Raw genomic sequence first — 20449 nt, 5'->3', positions numbered from 1 at the left:
GTAATTCCAAATCAATTTCTAAAATGATTGGACTAATATAGCTCCACCAATGTATATTAGTGTAATTATCTGTCTGTAGGCCCTCCTACATCATCTTTGTCAATTTGCTAGGTTTGAAGTGACATTGGAATTTTTTGATTTGCATTTATCTTATTTTTGGTGATTTGGACAAATTTTCATATAACTATTAACAGTTTGCAATTCTTCTTCTGAGAATCTTTTAACCACTTATCCATTGGCAAATGACTCTTGATCTTATAAAGTGGTATTAACCCCTACATATGTTGGATATCAGACCCTTATCAGAGATACTTCAGACAAAGTTTTTTTTTTTCCATTTGATGTTCTCTCTGCTTCTCCTAGCTGAGTACATTATAGTCTTAATGAAAATAGTAATAGTTCATATTTGTATAGTTCTTTATGATTTACAAAGCACTTTCTTCACAATAACTCTGAGAGTTAGTGCAGGTATTGTTAATCCCATTTTGTGCATGAGGAAACCAAAGATCAGAGAGATTAAATACATTATGATTGGAGAAGGACCAACATCTTGATTTTTTTTAAACAGAAGAGAAAAGAAGCTGCCAAGTATAAGGTAATGAACTTGACTTTGAGTCCTGATAAAATTATGGAAGATCTTGTTAAGGAGATGGTTAGTGAATACCTGGAAAGGAAGTTCCATCAAAAGCAGGTTGTACCAGGTTAACCTCATTATCTTTCATGATGGAGTCACCAGGCAGGTAGAACTAGAGAATGGTGTAGAGTTTACCTAGGGATTAGCTAAGCATTTGATAAATATCTTTCATGTTATTCTTGTGGAAAAGATGGAGAGATGTAGGCTAGACAAAAGCATAGTTAGGTAGATGTGAGCTTAGAAGGATGTCTTTAGGGGAGTGGACCAAGGATCTGTGTTTGGCCCTGTGTTGTTTAATGTTTTCGTCAATGACTTTGCTGAAGGAATGCTTATAAGACTTACAGATGATGCAAACTAAGAGAAGTAACTAACACTGCATAACAGATGAGGATACAAAAAGAGCATGACAAGCTAGCAGGGACTGGCAAACTGTGGAACTAAGAAGGGCATTTACATTTTAAAAGTAAATATTTATTGCATTTAAAGATGTAAAAACCATTCTTAGCTGATGGGAAGTACAAAAACAGGAAGCTGTCCAGATTTGACTCTTGGGCTGCAGTTAGCTGACCCCTGAAGAACACTGGACTGAATCTAAGAAGATAGGATTTAATAGGGATGAATGTAAAGTCCTATTTGGGGGTTCACAATTTGCTTCACAAGCACATGATGGGAGAAACGCGGGGAGAGAGCAGTTTGTCTGACAAAGATTTGGGACTTTGAGTGAACTGCACGCTTGGTGTGAGATAGCAGTGTAATATGGTGGCTGAGAAAGCAAGTGAGCTTTGAGGTAGCATTTAGACCTTTTGATATGGTGTCTAGAACTAGGAAACTGATGGTCCTGCTATACTCTGCTCTGGTCAGATCACATCTGGAGTATTATGTTTAATTCTGGGTGATGTGTTTTAAGTAAGACATGGATAAATTGGAGAACATCTGGAGTAGTACAAGCATATAGCTATGATATAGGAAAATTGTGCCTTATGAGAATTGGTTGAAAGACTTGGCCATGTTTAACCTGGCAAAGAGAAGACTTAGGGGGCCATGAGAAATGTCTTCAAGTATTTGAGAGGTTGCATCATAGAAAATAGGTGAAATTGATTTTGCTTGACTTCATGAGGCAGAAGTAAGAACAATAAGTGGAAACTGGAAAGAGACAAATTTACACTTGACATAAGGGAAAAACAACTTAACTGTTAGAGGTATCCAAAAATGGAATGGGCTGCCTTGGAATGCAGGATTCCCCCTGACCGGATTCTTTAAGCAACGACTGGATGATCCATTGACCTGTATATTGTAGAAAGTATTGGGGCAGCTAGGTGGCACAGTGGATAGAGCACAGACCCAGAAGTCAAATCTGGCCTCAGACACATAACACTCACTAGCTGTGTGACCCTGGGCAAGTCACTTAACCCCAATTGTTTCACTCAAAAAAAAATTATTAAAAAAAAGAAAATATTCCTGTTTAGATATTTTTGGAGTTTGATGGACTGTGAGGTTCCTTTCACCTCTTAGATTCTATGAGATCATTCAGCTAGTTAGTGTTGGAGCCATGCTTTAAACCAAGGTCTCCTGACATCAAGTCCAGTGCCCTTCTTACTATATCAGTCAGTCAATAAACATTCATTAAACTCCTACTATGTGCCAGGCACTCTACTAAGTGGGAGGATGGATACAAAGAAAGGTAAAAGGCAGTTCTTGCTCCCAGGGAACTCACAGTCTAATGGAGGAGAACACATGAAAGCAACTAATGTGCAGCAAGCTATATACAGGATTAATTGGAGACAATCGACAGAGGGAAGGCCCTAGAATTAAGGGAAATTGGGAAGGGCTTCTTATAGATGGTGAAATTTTAGCTGGGACTTGAAGGAAGCTAGAGAATCGGTCTAATAATGTTTATAATAATCAAAAGTAATATTTTACATTTGTGTAGCCTTGTACATTTCAGTTTTTGTCAAATACATGATCTCAATTGATTTTCATAACAGCTCTGTGAGTTAAGAAGGATAGGTGTTATTAACTCCCATTTTCTAGATGAAGAAACCAAGGCCCAGAGATGTTCAGTGTTATGTCCAAGTAAGTTAGTGACAGAGTGGACACTATATTCCATATCTCCAGTTCTCTGGAATGCATCAAGCTGCTTCTTGAACTCATTCAATCATTGTGAGTCTGAAAAACTTATTTCGTTTTGGGGGAGTTGCAGTTTTAGTTTGAGTCATCATGTGACCTTTGGTACATCTACTTCTCTTTCTATACTATAGTGAAATCAAGATAAATGTTTAGGAAGAAAAATTCCCCTGGGGTTTTGAGTCAAATATCTTCCTGATTCTGTCATCTCAGAAACACAGCTCAAGTTTCATGGATTTCCAAGGCAGGAAACAAGGCTCCCCACCTGTGTCTTCTTTCTCTGCATTTTTTCAATATTGTTGGGTCCATTTCTGTAACATCCTTTTGTTTTGGGAGTCATGCAACTACAGTGAGAGTATTCCATAGTATATACTTGTTTGGAACTATGGAAAAATATTTTCTTTTCTTTTTTTAAAGACCATCTGAGAAGATTCTAGAATATTAGATGTCAAATAAAACTTCTTTGTGCTGAGTAGCTGTTTGGTGGTGGAGAAGGAAAAGAAAAACTGGGAGGTGGGGCAAGATTGGCGGAGGTGAAGTGCTGCTGAGTAAATAAATGGGAAGATGTGTAGTATATTCCACGGGGATTAGAAAGAGAATTAGTTTGTGAATACCCTCTGGGAAATAAATGACTCAGACTGTAGACAGATAAATTACACCTTTGGTTCAGACTAATTCTGTATGTGTACTACCCAAAAGAAAAGAGAAAATGCAAACAAATGTAAGGAATGACTTAAAGTTTAATTGGCTCAATGTATTAATCACCATGTTCTGTAACCAGAGCACTAAGCTCACAAATTTAATTGTAAAAGAGCATCTAATTGAAGATTTTATTTACATGGGAGATATTTGCCTTTCCTTTTCCCTGATTCTGACTCTACCTATAATCGGTCATACCTAAAGGAGACCTTTTCCTCATGGGAGAAATCAAAACCTTTCATTCCTTCAGTATCACTGAGCTGGAAACTGACATATTGAACAGAAATTGCAACGTATCCAGGGAGTAATTAATTACCTACTCTACTCAACTCTAGAAAAAAAATACCTGGCACCTTTTAGATCTGGAGTAGTCTTGTATAGATTATTATTATTTTTTTTTAACTAGATTAGCATTGGAGAGAATGAACCACTTTTGTTAAAAAAAAAATAGAGCCTAAAGGGACCCTTGCAACTACCTGCAGTAATGGAAGGGAATCATGGCTCAGTTTCCTCTATTCTTCTTCTATAATTTGTCAAGTATTTGGTGAGTACATACATACTCTGTACAGCGAGCGTACAAGGAAATATGAGACAAAGGTTTTGGCCCTCGTGTCTCAAATGGGAGAATCATCACTTTCCCAAACTGAACTTTAAGTTGTTTGTTTGTTTAAAGGAAAGGATGTGTTAATCCTTTCCTTCTTTCTGCTTTTCTGCTCTGCAGGGGATTAGATTTCAGTTAGCAGGTGGGGAGCAATAGAGGAATATACAAATGGGTTATGAAATATGGCAGCCAAGGGAGATGCCTCAGGTAAAGTACATGACTTAGATAGAGGGTATGTGACCTACCCCTTGGCCACCAGAAACTGGAGCTGAAGGTCAGGGAGATTCCATGCCAGCATGGTAGCCTCAGATTTCTTTTTACCATGGCCAATGCGTTCACTCTCCCTGTTCAGTGAGCTGTTTATCACAGCTAGCTGAGGTGAAAAGCAATCAGAGGTCTCTGACAGCAGCTGGACATTGAACAGAAATGCATCAACTGCAGGAGTCTTAGATGGTGAGAGATCTCAAGTCCACACTGTAGGCCATGTGAAGAAATTTAGATACAGGTCCAGAGTTCCTGAGTCTTCATCTAAATTCTTTACCTACTAAAAGTATGAGTCAAATGTCAGTTAAGGACTGTATTATGTTTACTAACCCCCTTGACCTTTTTTATCAGAGTAACATATTGAGAAACTCCTGAGTTGGAAGAAGCCTGTATGCCATGTGGGGGCTACCTAGGTCTAGGAGGAGGTGTGCAAGCCAGGTAAATGGGAAACACGGGAAGCCTATAAGTCAGGAAATTTTCATCTAGAGAAACCTAGGATTTAGAGCTGGAAGGGACCTTAGAGGTCATATAGTCCAACTCTTTTATTTTAATGATGAGAAGAATAAGGTCCAGAGATATAAGACAATTCATACACATGGTAAGCAGTGCTGGGATTAAAATACAACACTCATTCCATTATACTGCGCTGTTTCCTGGCTCAAGATCTGATAGGTGGTAAGCACCTGATCTGAGATCAGCTGTACTGGTGGATCATTGTTTTTTCATTTTTGTTATTCTTTTTCTCTCTTACCTCTGTCTATGCTGGATTGCAAACTATATTAAAACCACAGTCCTTTCCCCACTGGTTTACAACGGGGAGACAAACTGGATTGAGATGTCTATTTTGAACAGAAGTATTTTGACGGGAGATTATTTGTTTTTATTAAATCATAAAAGTAGAAGGCACTTAGATGGATCCTCGAAATATATGAACTGTTTTAGCCTGGAAGCAAGAAACTGAAGTAGATAACTTCTTATGTTGCCTTTCTGTCCAAATAGTCTATAATAGACATTACTGCTACTAAAATACATGGAAAAATATTGTCAATCCATTTGAGGCCTGCAGTCATCTTTGCTCCTCCCCAGTCTTCTTTATCTTGTATATCTGTTCTTCTTCCAGAATTTGTCAAGTATTTGGGAAGTATATACTCAGTGCAGAGTACAAGGATATATAAGACAAAGGGTTTGGCCCTCATTTTGAAATATACAAGTCAGAATGTCCTATACCTCTTACTGTTCCCCCTTCCCCCTTTTTCTTATAGTCCATTTCTTTCTGGCCTGATGTTCTGTTATAAAAGAGAAGAAGAGTAGGTCTAGGATTCTATCCTTTTATATTTGGGACTTGCGTACAGTTTGTAAAGTTTATGGGAAATTATCTCTGGACCTCTTCTTGCCTTGGCTCCAGCCCCCAGTTCTTTGTTCTGCTTAGCAAAGAAATAGCTTCTGTTTTTGAAAGAGAGAATTCTTTCCCTCTCTTTTATAAGCTGTGCACATAATAACCAACTAAAATCAGTATTAATTACCATTAGGATTTATATACACATTTTTAGATAAGAGGGACAATAAAAGTAAAATGTTTAAAGAATCCCCTCTCCCCCTCCCCCAACACACACACTGCCTTGGCTTGTCTAATTTCCGTAGGGAGGGAGGGAAACAACAGGGAGTTAAAGTACTCTTTGCAAGAAGGAGGAGAAAGGAAAAGGAAGAGAGAAATAAGAGTGCATTTCTTTAGAAAGTTTCACCCTCCTTGACAAACTGTATTCTTAATGGGGCTTGTTGAATTATAGAACCACAGCTAAAAAAAGAGCATTCCACAGGGGCTCTTTAAAAAAGGTCTTGGTGTTTATTTGGAAGACAATAATGTCATTTTCCAAGGACTTTTTTGCAGTAAAAAGTTACAGGTTTGACATGGAGCAACTGAATGTACATCTTTCATCATGGCTGCCTAGGAGACTAAAATCCCAAGGGGGCACAACTACAGCCATTCTGTGGATAGGAGTGCTCATTGAGTCTCATAAACATTCACAGGATGTAGCTTATTTTTTTTTTCTGAGAAGAAAGAATAGAAGTTATACTGTCTTAGCTCCTGCCCAATTTAACTCACTATCAACTTGAACTTACCTTCCGACATATTATCCAGAAGCCATGAGGAGAGGAATTAATCCATCAGCTTTATTTAGCACCTATTATCAGTATTCTGGGAGTACAAGACTACTTCTCCCCAACCCCCATCCCTGTTGAGCAGAACAGCTTTTGCAACACTGCTTGCCACCTGGAATTTGGTTTTACCTCTCACACCTTCTTCCATTTAGACAATCAGAACTTTATGAAAACTGCTGGGCTCATGTGGTATAGTGGAAATTAAAACCACTGGTCTAGAATGCAGAAGACAGCATTCTACTGAAATCAATCAATCAACAAGGATTTAGTAAGTGCTTATTCTGTGCCAGGCACCCTGGCGGGGACACAAGTACAAGGAGCAAAACAATCCCTACTTCAAAGGAGTTTTGAGCCTCAGTTGCCTTATGTATAAATTGGATTAATAATATTTGACCTACAGAAGCAAAACACTTTTGAGGAGGGATAGGGTGAAAGGAGAGAAAGAGTAGTATAAATGGAATGGGGGGGGAGAGATAGGATGGAGGGAAATACAGTTAGCAATAGCAACTGAAAAAAATTTTTGAAGCAAATTTTTCTGGCAAAGTCCTCATTTCTCAAACATATGGAAAACTGAGTCAGACTTATTAAAATAAGAGCCATAACCCAATTGATAAATAATCAACAGATATGATCAATTTTCAGATGAAGTAATCAAAGCTATCTATAGCCCTAAGAAAAAAATATTCTAACTCACTATTGATTGGAGAAATTCAAATTAAAACAATTCTGAGGTGCTACCTTAATACCGATCAGGCTGGCTAATAGGACAGAAAATAAATGTTGGAGGGGATGTGGGAAAAGTGGCATTAATGCATTTTCGTTGGAGTTGTGGATTGATAGAACAATTCAGAACTATGCCAAAAGGGCTATGAAACCATGCATACCCTTTGACCTACCAAGACCACCACTAGGTTTGTATAACAAATGAGATAAAAAACAAAAAGGAAAAGAATCTATATGTACAAAAATGTTTACAGCAGCTCATTTTGGGGGAGCAAACGATTAGAAATTGAGGAGATGCCCATCAATTGGGGAATGGCTGAACAAGCTGTGGTATGTGATTATGATAGAATACTACCGTACTATAAGAAAGGATGAGCAGGATGCTCTCAGAAAAATCAGGAAAGACTTGCCTGTGCTGATGCAAAGTGAAATGTATTGTAAACAAAGTAACAGCAATATTGTAAGATAATCAGCTGTGAATGTCTTAGCTAGTCTCAGCAATACAATGATCCAAGACAACTCTGAAGGACTTAGAAAAATTCTATCCATCCCCAGAGAAAAAACTGATGGTGTCTGAATACAGAATGAAGCATACTTTTTTTAAGCTTTATTTATTTTTCTTGGGTTTTTTTGTCTATGTTTTCTTTTACAAAATGACTATTATGGATATATTTTGCAGGACTATACATATATAACCTGTATTGAACTGCTTGCCTTCTCAATACAGGGGGGAGAGGGGGAAGGGAGGGAGGAAGGGAGAATTTGGAACTCAAAGTTTTAAAAATGAATGTTAAAAATTGTTTTTGCATGTAACTGGGGAAAAATAAAAATAAAATACTAAAAAAAAATAACATTTGACCTAGCTTCCTCATAGTGTGGTGGTAAAGATGAAATGATGTTTATGAAAACTTTCTATAAAGTGCAAAACAGCTATAGGATGTCATTATTAGTTCTGGGTTATACAACCAAAAAGTAACTCAAGAAATTCCTTTTTGTGTCTAGGGAGGCATCCTGGTATGGTAAGAGGAGCAGTGCACTTGGAATCAGAATTCAGGTCTTGGTTCTGATACTTGCAGCTGTGTGACTTTGGGTAAGTAATTTAACTCATGTTTCCTACTCTGTGAATTGGGTTTAATGCTATTTGCTTGTAGGCCTGTTGTGAGAATTGAAAAAGGAATGGGAAATAAAGTGCTTTGTAAGCTATTCTATAAATACAGGCTGGTATTTATTATGATTATTTTCTATGTCTCATGCTGCATTGTAGCCTCTGAATCAAGGACTGTGGATTCCCACCCATCTACCTGCAACCATCTACCTAGAGAAGGTTGGTTTGTGAGAAATGATTGATAATTGCTATAACCATAGAGCACTTTGCCAATGTGAAGTGCTGTATTGATGCTCTGGAGCACTAAGAATAATACATTTGTTGGCAGGGGAACACAGCCATCAGGAGCCTGTAGAGAGGAGTTTACACACAGAGCTCATTGCATGTTCCAGGAAAGAATCCATTTTCAAAGTGGAAACAAATAAACCCCAAGTATCTGAAGGAAGGGAAAGTATCAGTAACAAAGGAAAGATTGGTTTAGTAAACAGATGATCTTTTTCAAATAAACATAGAACCGGTAAGAAGCTGGAGCAGGGAAAAAGAACAGGACAGAATTAATGTGACAAAATCAAAGTTTCTAAGTATCTTCAAGTACCTGGGAAATAAGTTGCTAGAATATAATAATAATATCTAGTGTTTACATGGCATTTAAGGAATGCAAAGAGCTTTACAAATATTTATCTCATTTTATCCTCTCAACAACCCTGGGTGGTTAAATACTATTATTATTATTCCCATTTCACAGATGAGGAAACTGAGGCAGACAGTGGTGAAGTGACTTACCCCCAGTCACATAGCTAATGAATGTAAAAGAAAGGATTTGAACTCAGGTCTATCCATCTCCAGGTACAGCCCTCGTCACCTAGCTATCCTCTAATAATATCCCCTCTTAGGGTTATGGGATTCACTAGAAGAGATCTTAGCTGTCACCTAGCTTGATCCGCACCCCCCCCTTTTCCAGATGAAGATACTGAAAGTAGTAGTGGTAAATAGTTGAGCCAGTATTCACAGTCAGGTCCTTTGACTCCAAATCAAAGGGCATCTAATAAAGTTTGCCTTTTTGTACTATGGATTCAATTCTAATGAAAGTCAAATTCTGCCTGCTGTGTGTACAGTGACTTTTGAATGCTTACCTTTGGAATTGAGAAAGTCTGTGCCATGACTGGGTTTTGGACCCTGACACTAGCTTTAGAGTAGGATTCTACTATTTTTACTAATATGTATTTCCTTTAGGAGAAATGGAAGTGTATTTTTTCCCTCGGGTCCTGAGATAAGGAAAGAAGAGTAATACAGAAAACCAACATTAAGTACATGGGATTTTTTTTCCCCTTTTTTAAAAGTCTGCCTTAGACCTGGGAATTCAAGGCTTCTCCCTAGAGGGCCTGCAGTGAATGTTCACGGCTTGGCTAGAGGGACAGGTAATTTGGTATCTGGCCTGCTTGCTTGCTCTGGCAGGCTATGTTCTTTAGCCTGCGTCACTGAGTGGTATATGCATGCTCTTTGTTAGGATGAGGAGACAAGGAACAATCTCTCTTCTACTAATAACCTTCCAAACTCGTTACTGGGGTCTACTTGATGGAATTTTTTATGTGCAAAGTAACCAGCACAGCCACAACTAGTGTTGGGAAAATGGGAGTGTTGCCCAAAGGCACCGAAATTTAGAGGGTGTATTTTTGTATAATGATCTCTAAAGTATACAATTTTAAAATTAGTTACGTTTGTATTTTAACAGCATTCCCACTCATTCAGCAATACAAAAACAAGTGAGCTTAGCACCTACTTAGCCAGAATAATTATTTGCTAGGAAGCTATCAGATTTCATTCTTCCTTCTCCTATCCCTAACTGCGGCATACCAGGTGGGCTTGTTTCTAGGTTGGTCTTTCTCTGCTCCTAATACTCTCACCCTTTGGCCAGTGGCCTCCCTTGCAGTGGTCTTGAGGTATCTTAGGATCTCTCTGTACAGGGGCCTTTCCTTAAATGACTGGTGCTCCCTTCCATTCATCTGAATTTGTCTTAATTATTTCCTGCTTTATTTTCACGTTATGAGTTACAAAGTTGACTTGAGGACCTGTTTAGTGCTGCTCGCCTCGCATGCTCAGATTTCTAGTTCCCAGCTCCAGTAAGCACACAGATGACCTTCAATTAATTGGCCTAAAGAGAAAATACGAAGGAGTGAACTAAGGTTAATGCAGGTAGCAGAGACATTTATTCTTGAATTTGCATAGCTAGGTTTCAACTGTATATTTCAGTATTTTTAAAAAATCTCTCTCTCTCTCTTTTTTTTTTCAACACCTCTATGCCTCTGTGTTTTAGTGGATGGGTTCATATGTTCATATCTTGCTGTGACCTAAATGTGGTTCATCACCTCATTGCCAATCTTCTAGAATGAATCTCTCTGCACTGAGCTCTAAATTGACAGACTCGGGGCCCACATTCAATGACTTTCTCTCTTGATAGATCGTCCAAAAACTTGAGCTGAGTTAGTAAAGCTTCAAACCATGATAGAAACATACAAGTTGGACTTTAGAGTTAGTTATATGAAACAGGTTTAATATTGTTATCTCAAGAGGTCAAATACGAAAGTGTTGACTGAGCTTGATTCTGATATGTAAGAAGCTGAAATTGTGAAACATAAACACAATTTTATTGACTAATGGTTACTGAAACAAGAATGTATCATAGGGAGACTATGGGACCAGGAGACAGGAGGCCTTGTTCTGATCCTACTTTGTGACTGTCTGTGTGATCTTAGGCAAGTCACTTAAAGTAGGCCATAGTTTCCTCCTCTGTTAAAAATTGAAGAGGGGTCAGGGTTTGTATTGGAGGTTCCTTTAAGAACAGCTATTCTATGATTCTCTCATAGACTTTGTTTAGTATATATTCTGTTGACCAAATGAACAACTAGCTTGCTTGTTTGAGATGAAAGCAATGGATAATGAATGACTTTACTGTAGGCATGCCTTAGGGATACTGCTGGTTCAGTTCCAGACCACCCTAATAAAGTGAATATTGCAATCAAGAGAGTCACATGAATTTTTTGGTTTCCCAGTGCTTATAAAAGTTGTGTTTACACTATTTGTATTCTATTAAGTGTACAATAGTATTATGTCTGAAAAAAAAGTATGTACCTGAATTAAAAAATACTTTATTACTAAAAAATGCTAACCATGATCTGAGCCATCAATAAGTTGTAAGCTTTTGGCTGGGGGAGGGTCTTGCCTCAATGTTGATGGCTGTTGACTGATCAGAGTGGTGATTGCTGAAGGTTGGGGTGGCTGTGTCAATTTCTGAAAATAAAACAATAACATTTGCTGCATTGACCGACTTCTTTTCATGAAATATTTTTCTGTAGCGTGTGATGCTGTTTGATAGCATTACACCCACAATTGAATTTCTTTCAAAACTGGAGTCAATCCTCTCAAACTCTGCCTCTGCTTTATCAGCTAAGTTCATCTAATATTTTTCAATATTGTTGTGTATCAGAGAAGAGAGAGGTTCAAGGACAGGGAGAAGGATGAGGGAATGGCCAGTCAGTGAAGTAGTCAGAATATGTACAACATTTATTGATTAAGTTTGCTGTCTTATATGGGTATGGTTTGTGACACCCCAAAATAATTAAAATAGAAACATCAAAGATCATTGATCACACATCAACATAATAGATATAATAATAATTAAAAATTTTGAAATATTGTGGGAATTATAAAAATGTGACACACCGAGAAATGATGTGAACACATGCTATTGGAAAAATTGTGCCAATAGACTTGCTTGATAGAGAATTGCCACAAACCTCCAATTTGTAAAAAAAAAATGCAATGTGAAGTGCAATAAAAAAGTATGCCTGTATTTCCATGTATAGACTTGGGCATCTGTCCTGGGTAGTAGGCTAGGATAAGGGGAAATCAACAACTTTGTATGTTCATGGATTTGAAGTATACTCACTTGAGCATGGAAGATAATTTGTCAATGTCTCTACCTTAGGCATCTTCTTCCTTTCCTTTCAAATTCTTAACTTCTTCCCACCGTTTTCATCAAGTGACTATTCAGGATTATAATCTCTCTGTATCAGTCTCCTGAAATTTTTGTTGTGAGCTTTTGGGTGACACAACCTTGCTTACCTAAAGCCTTTCCTAATTACCTACCCTAATCATATACCTGACTTTACTCCCCTCTTTTCTTGAGAGGAATTTGTCATTCACTGGACCCCCCAAACTACAGCTCTATCAAGACAGATCTTTCTGAAGGACTGAAGCATCCCTGAAGAACAGAAAACAAAACCAAACTGGACATAGAGGGGAAAGCAGTCCCTCCCCCATTTTATATGCTAAAATACTACAAGACAAAAGAAAGTACATCTAGAGAATTTAAAAACATAGGTTAAGTATGAGTAATACTGGAAAAAAATGACTACAGATTCTGAAAGTGGGGTTGTCAAATTCCACTATTTCACAACAGTCCAAAGATGCAAAATGCCACACTAAACTGATCATTGCTGTTCAAAACTCTCCATTTGTGGAGCTTTTATCTACCTTCTGCCACAGAATAGTAACAGTGAAGATTGTTAAGTGTCTAATCCCACATAATTCCCAGGGAATCCTTGTATTACTATATTCTATCCTAGTCTATCCTTTTCTATTATCCTACTCTTATCTTGAACTTCCTTGGGCTTAGACTACAGCCCTTAGGTTTCTGTACATTCCTTACTCCATTCCCAACATATATTTTCACCCCATGTCCCAGTCACAGATGGTAGTCCTTGGTAGATAAGTTAATTAGTAGGTAGGTGAAAACACAAGACTTTAACAATGAAGTTTGTTCCAAGAACAATGCCTACCCACATAAGGGTTTTGCTGCAAGTGTGCATGGATACATGGCAGGACTGGGAGGGAGGAAACTGCATTTTAATTGTGGTTCTGCTACCTGTAACCTGTATGACCTTGGATAACTTATGTAATCCCTTTGGGCCTCAGTTTCTCCAACTGTGAAATGAAGAGTGTGGATTAAAATAGTCTCAGAAGTTCCTTCTTGTTTTAAAATTCTTTGATTCTACAGCCTGGAATATGTTCCAAATGGACATTCTTTGTCTCCATCCTGAACCCCTAAGTTTTTTTTTTAATTTAAGAAATTAGGAAACCAACCACACCTTGAAAAGAGAAATAAAAAGTCAGCCTATTCCAGGGTTTGCAATTATTTTCAGGGTTTTGCTGTTGTCGTTGTTGCTGTTGGTACTAATCTGTGCCTTTGGTGCCAAATCTACACCCTCTTCTTCTTGGCTTGTGTCTGAGGCAGCAACTTCTTGAATATCTACGTCTGCTATAAACATTGTAGAGCATACTGGAATGCTACTATGTTATAAGAAATGATAAGCTGGATTATTTTAGAAAAACATAGAAAGACTTGTATGAAATAATGAAGAGTGAAATGAGCAGAACCAAGAGAACATTGTATATAGTAACAGCAATATTGTTTTAAGAAAAACTTTGAGTAAATAAGTTATTTTGATTATTATAGATATCCAAATTAACTATAAAAGACGTATGAAGAAAGATGCTATCTGCATCCAGAGAAAGAACTGATAAATAGAAGTATGTATAGAATGATTTTAGATATGTATATGTATATGTACATATGTGTGTGTATGTGTGTGTGTATGTGTATGTATATATATCTGTGTGTGTGTGTGTGTAATGGTAGCCATCTCTAGGGTGGGGGGGAGAGAAGAAAAAAAAATTTACACGATAATTTTATTGTATATTTGAAAGGAAAAGCAAGTTGTGCATACTAGATTTGCAGTTTCATGTACTATTTTTTTTATTGTATTATGTTATGGAAATGCTTGTTTTATTCCATAAATTAAGAACAAAATTTCTTAAAAAAGAATATCCATGTCTATTTCAGAGTATCTATGTTTCCATTGGCATGGGTATACAGTTCCCTCCATGCCTAAGTAGATAGTCTTCATGAACAGCTATAGCCAAAAAAAAAAAGTTCCTCACCACATGGATGATGTCTTGGGAATGGGTTTCTCTGTGTATAGCTAGGTTGCCACATGATAGGTCCCTGGTTTTGTCAGAAGTAATTGTACTTTTATGGGACTTAACCAGAGCATGTGCTTCACTTAGAACCTTTGAGCCGCAATAAGACACTAGAGCCAGGCTTTAGCGGAAGTCTTCTTATGTACCATGATACAGTTGTCTTATTATTACTCACAGGTTCCCAGTCAGGTCAGACAAGCCACAAGACTACATAGTGAAGATGTTTTGCTGACTGTCCTAGCAGTGAGTCATTAAAACTGACGCTATCTGATTGGTCTCATGTCCCCCTCCCATATTGGACTTTAGGGCGGGACGTTCCTTTCAAGTCTCTAAGTCATGATCATCCAATTTCATGACCTGGGGGTGGCAGTGAGAGCACAAGCAGAGTAGATTCCACTGGGAGGGAGGAATAAGGAGAAAGGCTGGTAGGGTTAGCAAAGAATGGAAGAGCTTCTGGACTGTGGGTGATGGGATCAACAGCTGAGTCAGTCCAGGCGTGTCAAGCGAGGCTGGCAGGTTTTTCTTTGGTGATTAAGCAGCGTTCCTCATGCAGGGGCATAAATGAGAAAGAAATGAAGCTTGTGTGAACATGTGTGAGACGGGCTCAGAGAAGGAGACATTAATTAATGCTGTTCTTCCTTCACTGCAGCCTCTTAATAATCTTTTAGGCTGAGGTCCATGCTTTCATTTTTGTACTAAGCCCTGAGTCACTCTAAATGCTTTCCAACTAGGACAAAGGTCAGCTGGCCTTGGAGGGGAGAGGGGGAGAGTGGGAGAAAGGGGGGGAAAGGGAGAATGGTGAAGAGGAAGCCTGATAATGCCACACCGATGTTATGTAGTGCTCCATTAAGTGTCTTTTCTCAGCCGCTTTTGCTCATTTGCAGAGTCATAACCACCAACTATCAGAAGAAGGTACTGACTTGTAGGCATCTAGATGGCATTCCCCTCAGTGTTTGCCAGCAAATTAAATTGCCTAAGGACTAGATTGCATAGAATTCAAAAATGGTAGTGATGATACCAGTTGAATCCAAACACAAGATACCTCCTTCTTAGGTTAACGAAAAGAAAGGATGAATCATCAGCTAGGGGCTCCATATTAGACTAAGTGTGGTATAGTGGAAAGAGGGATGGATTTGGAGTCAGGACTAGGTTTGTATCTCAGCTCTACTGATTGGGAGACAGTTTCCTCATGTATAAAAGAAGGTCACAGAAGTAGATGGCATTTAAGGTCCCTTACAACTCAAATCTATGATCTGCTTCACTGAGTAGCCACTTTGCTAGGTTCTGGGTCCCATCTTCAAGTAGTTTATCTAACAGGGGAGATGGGAAGTGTACACAAGTAACTATAATTCAATTGTTATTCTTGTTCAGTCCTTTCAGTCATGTCTGACTCTCCATGACCTTACTTAGTGTTTTCTTGGCAAAGATATTGGAGTAGTTTGTTATTTCCTTCTCCAGCTTATTTGACAGATGAGGAAACTGAGGCAAACAGGGTTAAGTGACTTACCCAGGGTCACACAGCTAGTAAGTCTCTGAGGCCAGATTTGAATTCAGGAAGGTGTTTTACTGACTCCAGGTCTGGCACTATCTACTGTGCCACTTAGCTGTCCCCATAATTTGATGCCACACATTTATTTAAATTTGACACAAATTTATTAAGAATATACTCTGTGTAGTGCACTTATGCTATGGGCTGGGAAAGAAATAAAGAAGAGATCTTTGCCCTTATGAATTTTATGGTCTAGACCAGTAGTGGGGTACCTGCAGCATTTAGGACACATGTGGCCCCCTAGGTCCTCAAGTGTGGTGCTTTGACTGAATCCAAACTTCACAGAACAAATTTCCTTCTGTGAAGTTTGGATTCAGTCAAAGGGCCACACTTGAGGACCTAGAGGGCCATATGTTCCCCAGTTTGAGGCCACAGGTTCCCTACCCCTGATCTAGTAGTTTATCGGTACATAGATAACTATAATACATGATAAACATTAAGAAATGTGCAAAAACAAAGTACTATGTGAGGTCTGAGGAGTAATAGGTTGCCCAGCCTTACTTGCTTTGCCAGAATGAAGGTAGAGGAAAGTTGGGTAAAGTGAGTAGAGCCAGGAATCCCCTTCTCACTTTCAAATGCCAAAGCATGAAAGTCATAAACAAGATGCCATGAGTTTGGATGAAGAGAGAACACTTCAGGCTGGGATCAGACCCAACAAGTCTTCATGGAAGAGATGGCATTTTCAGTGATGCCTGGAATTGTTTTCCAGGAGTTGAACTATGTTGAGGAAAGGGGCATAACAGAAATCTTTAAAAACAAAACAAAACAAAACAAAAACAGAAAAGCAAGCTAGTTTACAATTCAAATGTCATGGGGTCCAGACTCAGAGTGGGGACCTGACTAGTCAGTGCATGTGGGAACTGGTGTGATAGACTACAAGCATGCATTATATAACCAAAAAACCTGAAATAGGAGAGTAAACATTCCAAGCTACTGCCTCAAGTTTCTTGACTAGACAAACTCCACCCATAGAAGAACGCGGTATGGTTTCATTGTGGAGAATAACGTAGCCTGAAGATGCGGGAAACCTGAACCTAATTTCCACTTTTGCTGTTGACTAAGGGTGACTGAGTAAGCAACTGATCATTTCTGTGCCTCATTTTTTCCCCCTACCTATGCCTTGGAAAAGAGGCTGGTTGTCCTATGCCCATAGGACAGAGGACTGGTGAGGATTGTAATGGGAGACGTTTGGTGGAGTGCTTTGTGCTCAGAAGATTTGTTATTAATAAATCATAATGAATAATAATGCCATTATTGATGATGGCAGGGCTTCTGTAGTACTGACCTAACTGATGAGGTTGCAATGAATTGCAAAGATTACAAAGAATTTCCTGCTTGCTAGATACAGGAGGGTAAAGGTGAGGGACAGATGCAAAGACCTGGGAATTATTGAGGGCAGCCTCAAGCTTAGGGTTATTAGGTTGTAAAGTGGAAAGATTTTAGGAATCAGAGGAGGAGACTGAGGCTCAGAGAGATGATGACTTGAAATCTCCAAAGATCATTCATTCACAGATGCTTATTTTTTTTGGTTTATTCTTTCAGACACTATCCACAATCCTAAACCAACCTTCAAAATCTGAACTCCTTTGGTGGGGCTAAAAAGATCTTTCTTACCAAGTCTTTTTGTAAGCTTAGTTCTGAGGACCCCCCAAAAAATACATGAGGCAATACTGTGGGATCTCTTGTCTGGTTTTATAGCTCTAGATTTCATTTTAATCACCATCTCTCCTCTCCCTCCATCTAGAAACATTTTATCTCTCTTGGGCAGCTAGGTGGCGCAGTAGATAGAGTGCCAGTCCTGAAGTCAAGAAGACTCATCTTTCCAAGTTCAAAACTGGCCTCAGAGACTTACTAGCTGTGTGACCCTGGGCAAGTCACTTAACCCTGTTTGCCTCAGTTTCCTCATCTGTCAAATGAGCCGGAGAAAGAAATGGCAAACCACTCCAGTATCTTTGCCAAGAAAACTCCAAATGGGATCATGAAGAGTCGTTCATAACTGAACAATAACAAAATCTCTCCAGCACCACTCAGGAAGACTAGAATATAACTTTGGGGAGCTGAGTGGTTTTGGAAATAGAAGTAAAGATCTAGCTGCCAAGCCCAAAATGTCATAGAGGACATATAGTTTGGAGAAGGGACAAGAGAAATATCTGCCCACATTTTCAGGGTTTGGGTCATTTGATTTAGGGCTCAATCTTGCTATCTCATTGCCAGCTTTAACCAAACACAGTTATTGCATGTCCACTCTTACAGTGAGGAGGGTGGGGGGGGGGGTGGAGGACTCATTGTCTTGGACACCTTAATGGGCCATTTCTTGTTTGACTGCTCCCTTAGCAGTGTCAGGCAATAATCTAATCTAAAGCAAAGGGAAATCAAGCATATAATAAGTAACAGGAAGTTAAAAAAAATACACACACACACACACACACACACACACTGATATTCTCTCCAAACTACAAGTGAGGTCTATGACATCATTCAAAAGTTGTGCAATTGGCCAGGATGAGATTATCTTCCCTGTTTGTTTTTTTAAAGATGACTTTTAAGACTAAGGCCTAGAAAATACACAGCTGGTCTACTCCAGTCGCTTATCATGACACAGGTATGACAGTGAGTTCTCAAGGGATATACAGACAGCATGGCAGTGAAAAGAACACTGAATTTAGAGGTAGAAGAACTGAGTTAAAATTCTGTATCTGCCACATATTACTTGTGTGACCCTAGACATATCATTTATTCTCTCTGTGCCTCATCTTCCTTATCTGTATGCAAAAGGATTCCAAGTAACATAACTAAGAAGGTGCTGTCTATATGCTGATACCCTTTCTCAGATGAGAATACCTTTTTACTTGAGTTATAGAATATGAGGCTCAGAAAAGGAAATTGAGGAGAAGCGAGATGAAGCTACTTACCCAAAGTCAGAGATGGAATTTGAACCCAGGTTCCCTTGCAAGGTAGAGTGGAATGGGAATTGGTTCTGAAGTCAGAGATCCTGGGTTCAAATTCTGCCTCTAATATTACCCATATAAGTTCAGGCAAGACACTTCACTGGGCCTCTATTGTCTTATTTGTAAGATGTGAAAGGATTGGACCAGATGTTTTCTAAGATCTTTTCCAGCTCTATGCCTATGATACTACAGAACACAGAAAAGAATCCTGTTTAGGAAGGGACTCTGAAGCCCCTTTCAACTTGGAAATTCTGAGAACCTGTGATTCTGAAACTGACACACATCAATAAAGGAAGTGACTCGTTTAGGACACAGAGTGAACAAGGAACTGAGCCAGATTCAAACCCAGACCTTTAGATGAAAAATCCCGAGTTTTCTCTACAGAACTAGGAACAGTGGGAAGAAGTTGTATGTATAGTTTCATGATCACTGTAAAAACAAATTTCCTAACATTCAGAGCTATCTCAGAATCAAATGAGCTGCCCTAGAAAGTAGTGGCTTTCTCAGGCAGGAGTGTTCTGGCAAATTTTTAACAACCTAACTCCCTAAAAATGCAAGGCACACTTTTAAGTTTAACCCTCCTTATTAACATTTTTTCCATCACTTTCTTAAATCTGGACAATCAATTAAATAATATATTAAGCCCTGATTTGTAACTGATTGCTGATTTCTGAAGTGCAAGTACATTGAAAATAACATATCACCAGACACTTGACACTGTGTGACCCTGGGCAAGTCACTTAACCCCAATTTCCTTGCCAAAAGAAAAAAAAGAAAAGTAACATGCCACATAATAGTTAATTGTTGTAAGCTATTTTAATAGGTGCTTAAAATTTACTTATTGATTGATTTTCTGTCAGGCTTGGTTCTCTTGGAATTCTCTTTCCCCATCCCCTCATCATGGCAAGCAAAGTACAAAAGACTCCCTGTTCTCCCTCGCCCTTCAGTCTTTCAACATCACATCACAGACTGAGGAGTGAGGCAACAATTGTCAATATGATCCACTCTGACCTTTGTGAGTAATTAAAATTTCAAGGGGACTTCCAGTTTGGTAGTCACTATATCATGTATTTCCCTCTGACTCAGACAAGAAGTGCATCTTAGTTCATCCCTTTATTAGCCATGTGAAAAAAAATATTACTAGGAGACAACTCCTTTACCTTTATCACATACTGCTGAAATCTTGTGACTCTTGAGCAGCTTAAGTCCTGAGATTTCCAGTATTCTCTGAAAGCTCCTTACTTGTGTTTAGAATTAGTAGATTCAACAGGATTCTTTTCTGTGTTCTATAGTATTATAGGTATAGAGCTGTAAAAGACCTTAGAAAACGTCTGGTCCAATCCTTTCATCTTACAAATAAGACAACAGAGATCCAGTTAAGTGTCTTGCCTGAACTTACATGGGTAATAAGAGGCAGAATTTGAATCCAGGATCTCTGACTTCAGAACCAGCTCCTTTTCTACTATACATTGGGATTAGTAAGTTCATTCATAGCAAGTTTAGATGAGCATGTGTACCTTAAGGGGAAGGGAATAAGTGTTTACACAGCACCCACTTTGTTCCAGACTCTGTGCTAAGTGCTTTACCATTATTATCTTATTTG

At 38.6% G+C, this 20449-nt stretch overlaps 1 long non-coding RNA gene across 1 annotated transcript in view; it reads left to right on the top strand.

Annotated features, from left to right (window-relative positions):
* Positions 1-8533, top strand: part of LOC110201142 (uncharacterized) — a 53987-nt gene extending 45454 nt beyond the window's left edge. Inside the window, exons 6-7 of the long non-coding RNA XR_002322400.2 lie at positions 8208-8295; positions 8470-8533. This is a non-coding gene — a long non-coding RNA (uncharacterized LOC110201142). The remainder of the gene's footprint in view (positions 1-8207; positions 8296-8469) is intronic.
* Positions 8534-20449: the final 11916 nt, after the last annotated feature.

Source organism: Phascolarctos cinereus, unplaced genomic scaffold, assembly GCF_003287225.1.
Source record: "Phascolarctos cinereus isolate Bilbo 61053 unplaced genomic scaffold, phaCin_HiC Scaffold_4;HRSCAF=312, whole genome shotgun sequence".
NCBI classification, from domain to species: Eukaryota; Metazoa; Chordata; class Mammalia; order Diprotodontia; family Phascolarctidae; genus Phascolarctos; species Phascolarctos cinereus.
Note: the sequence above shows the minus strand (reverse complement) of the source record. Positions and strands in the feature narration are given on the sequence as shown.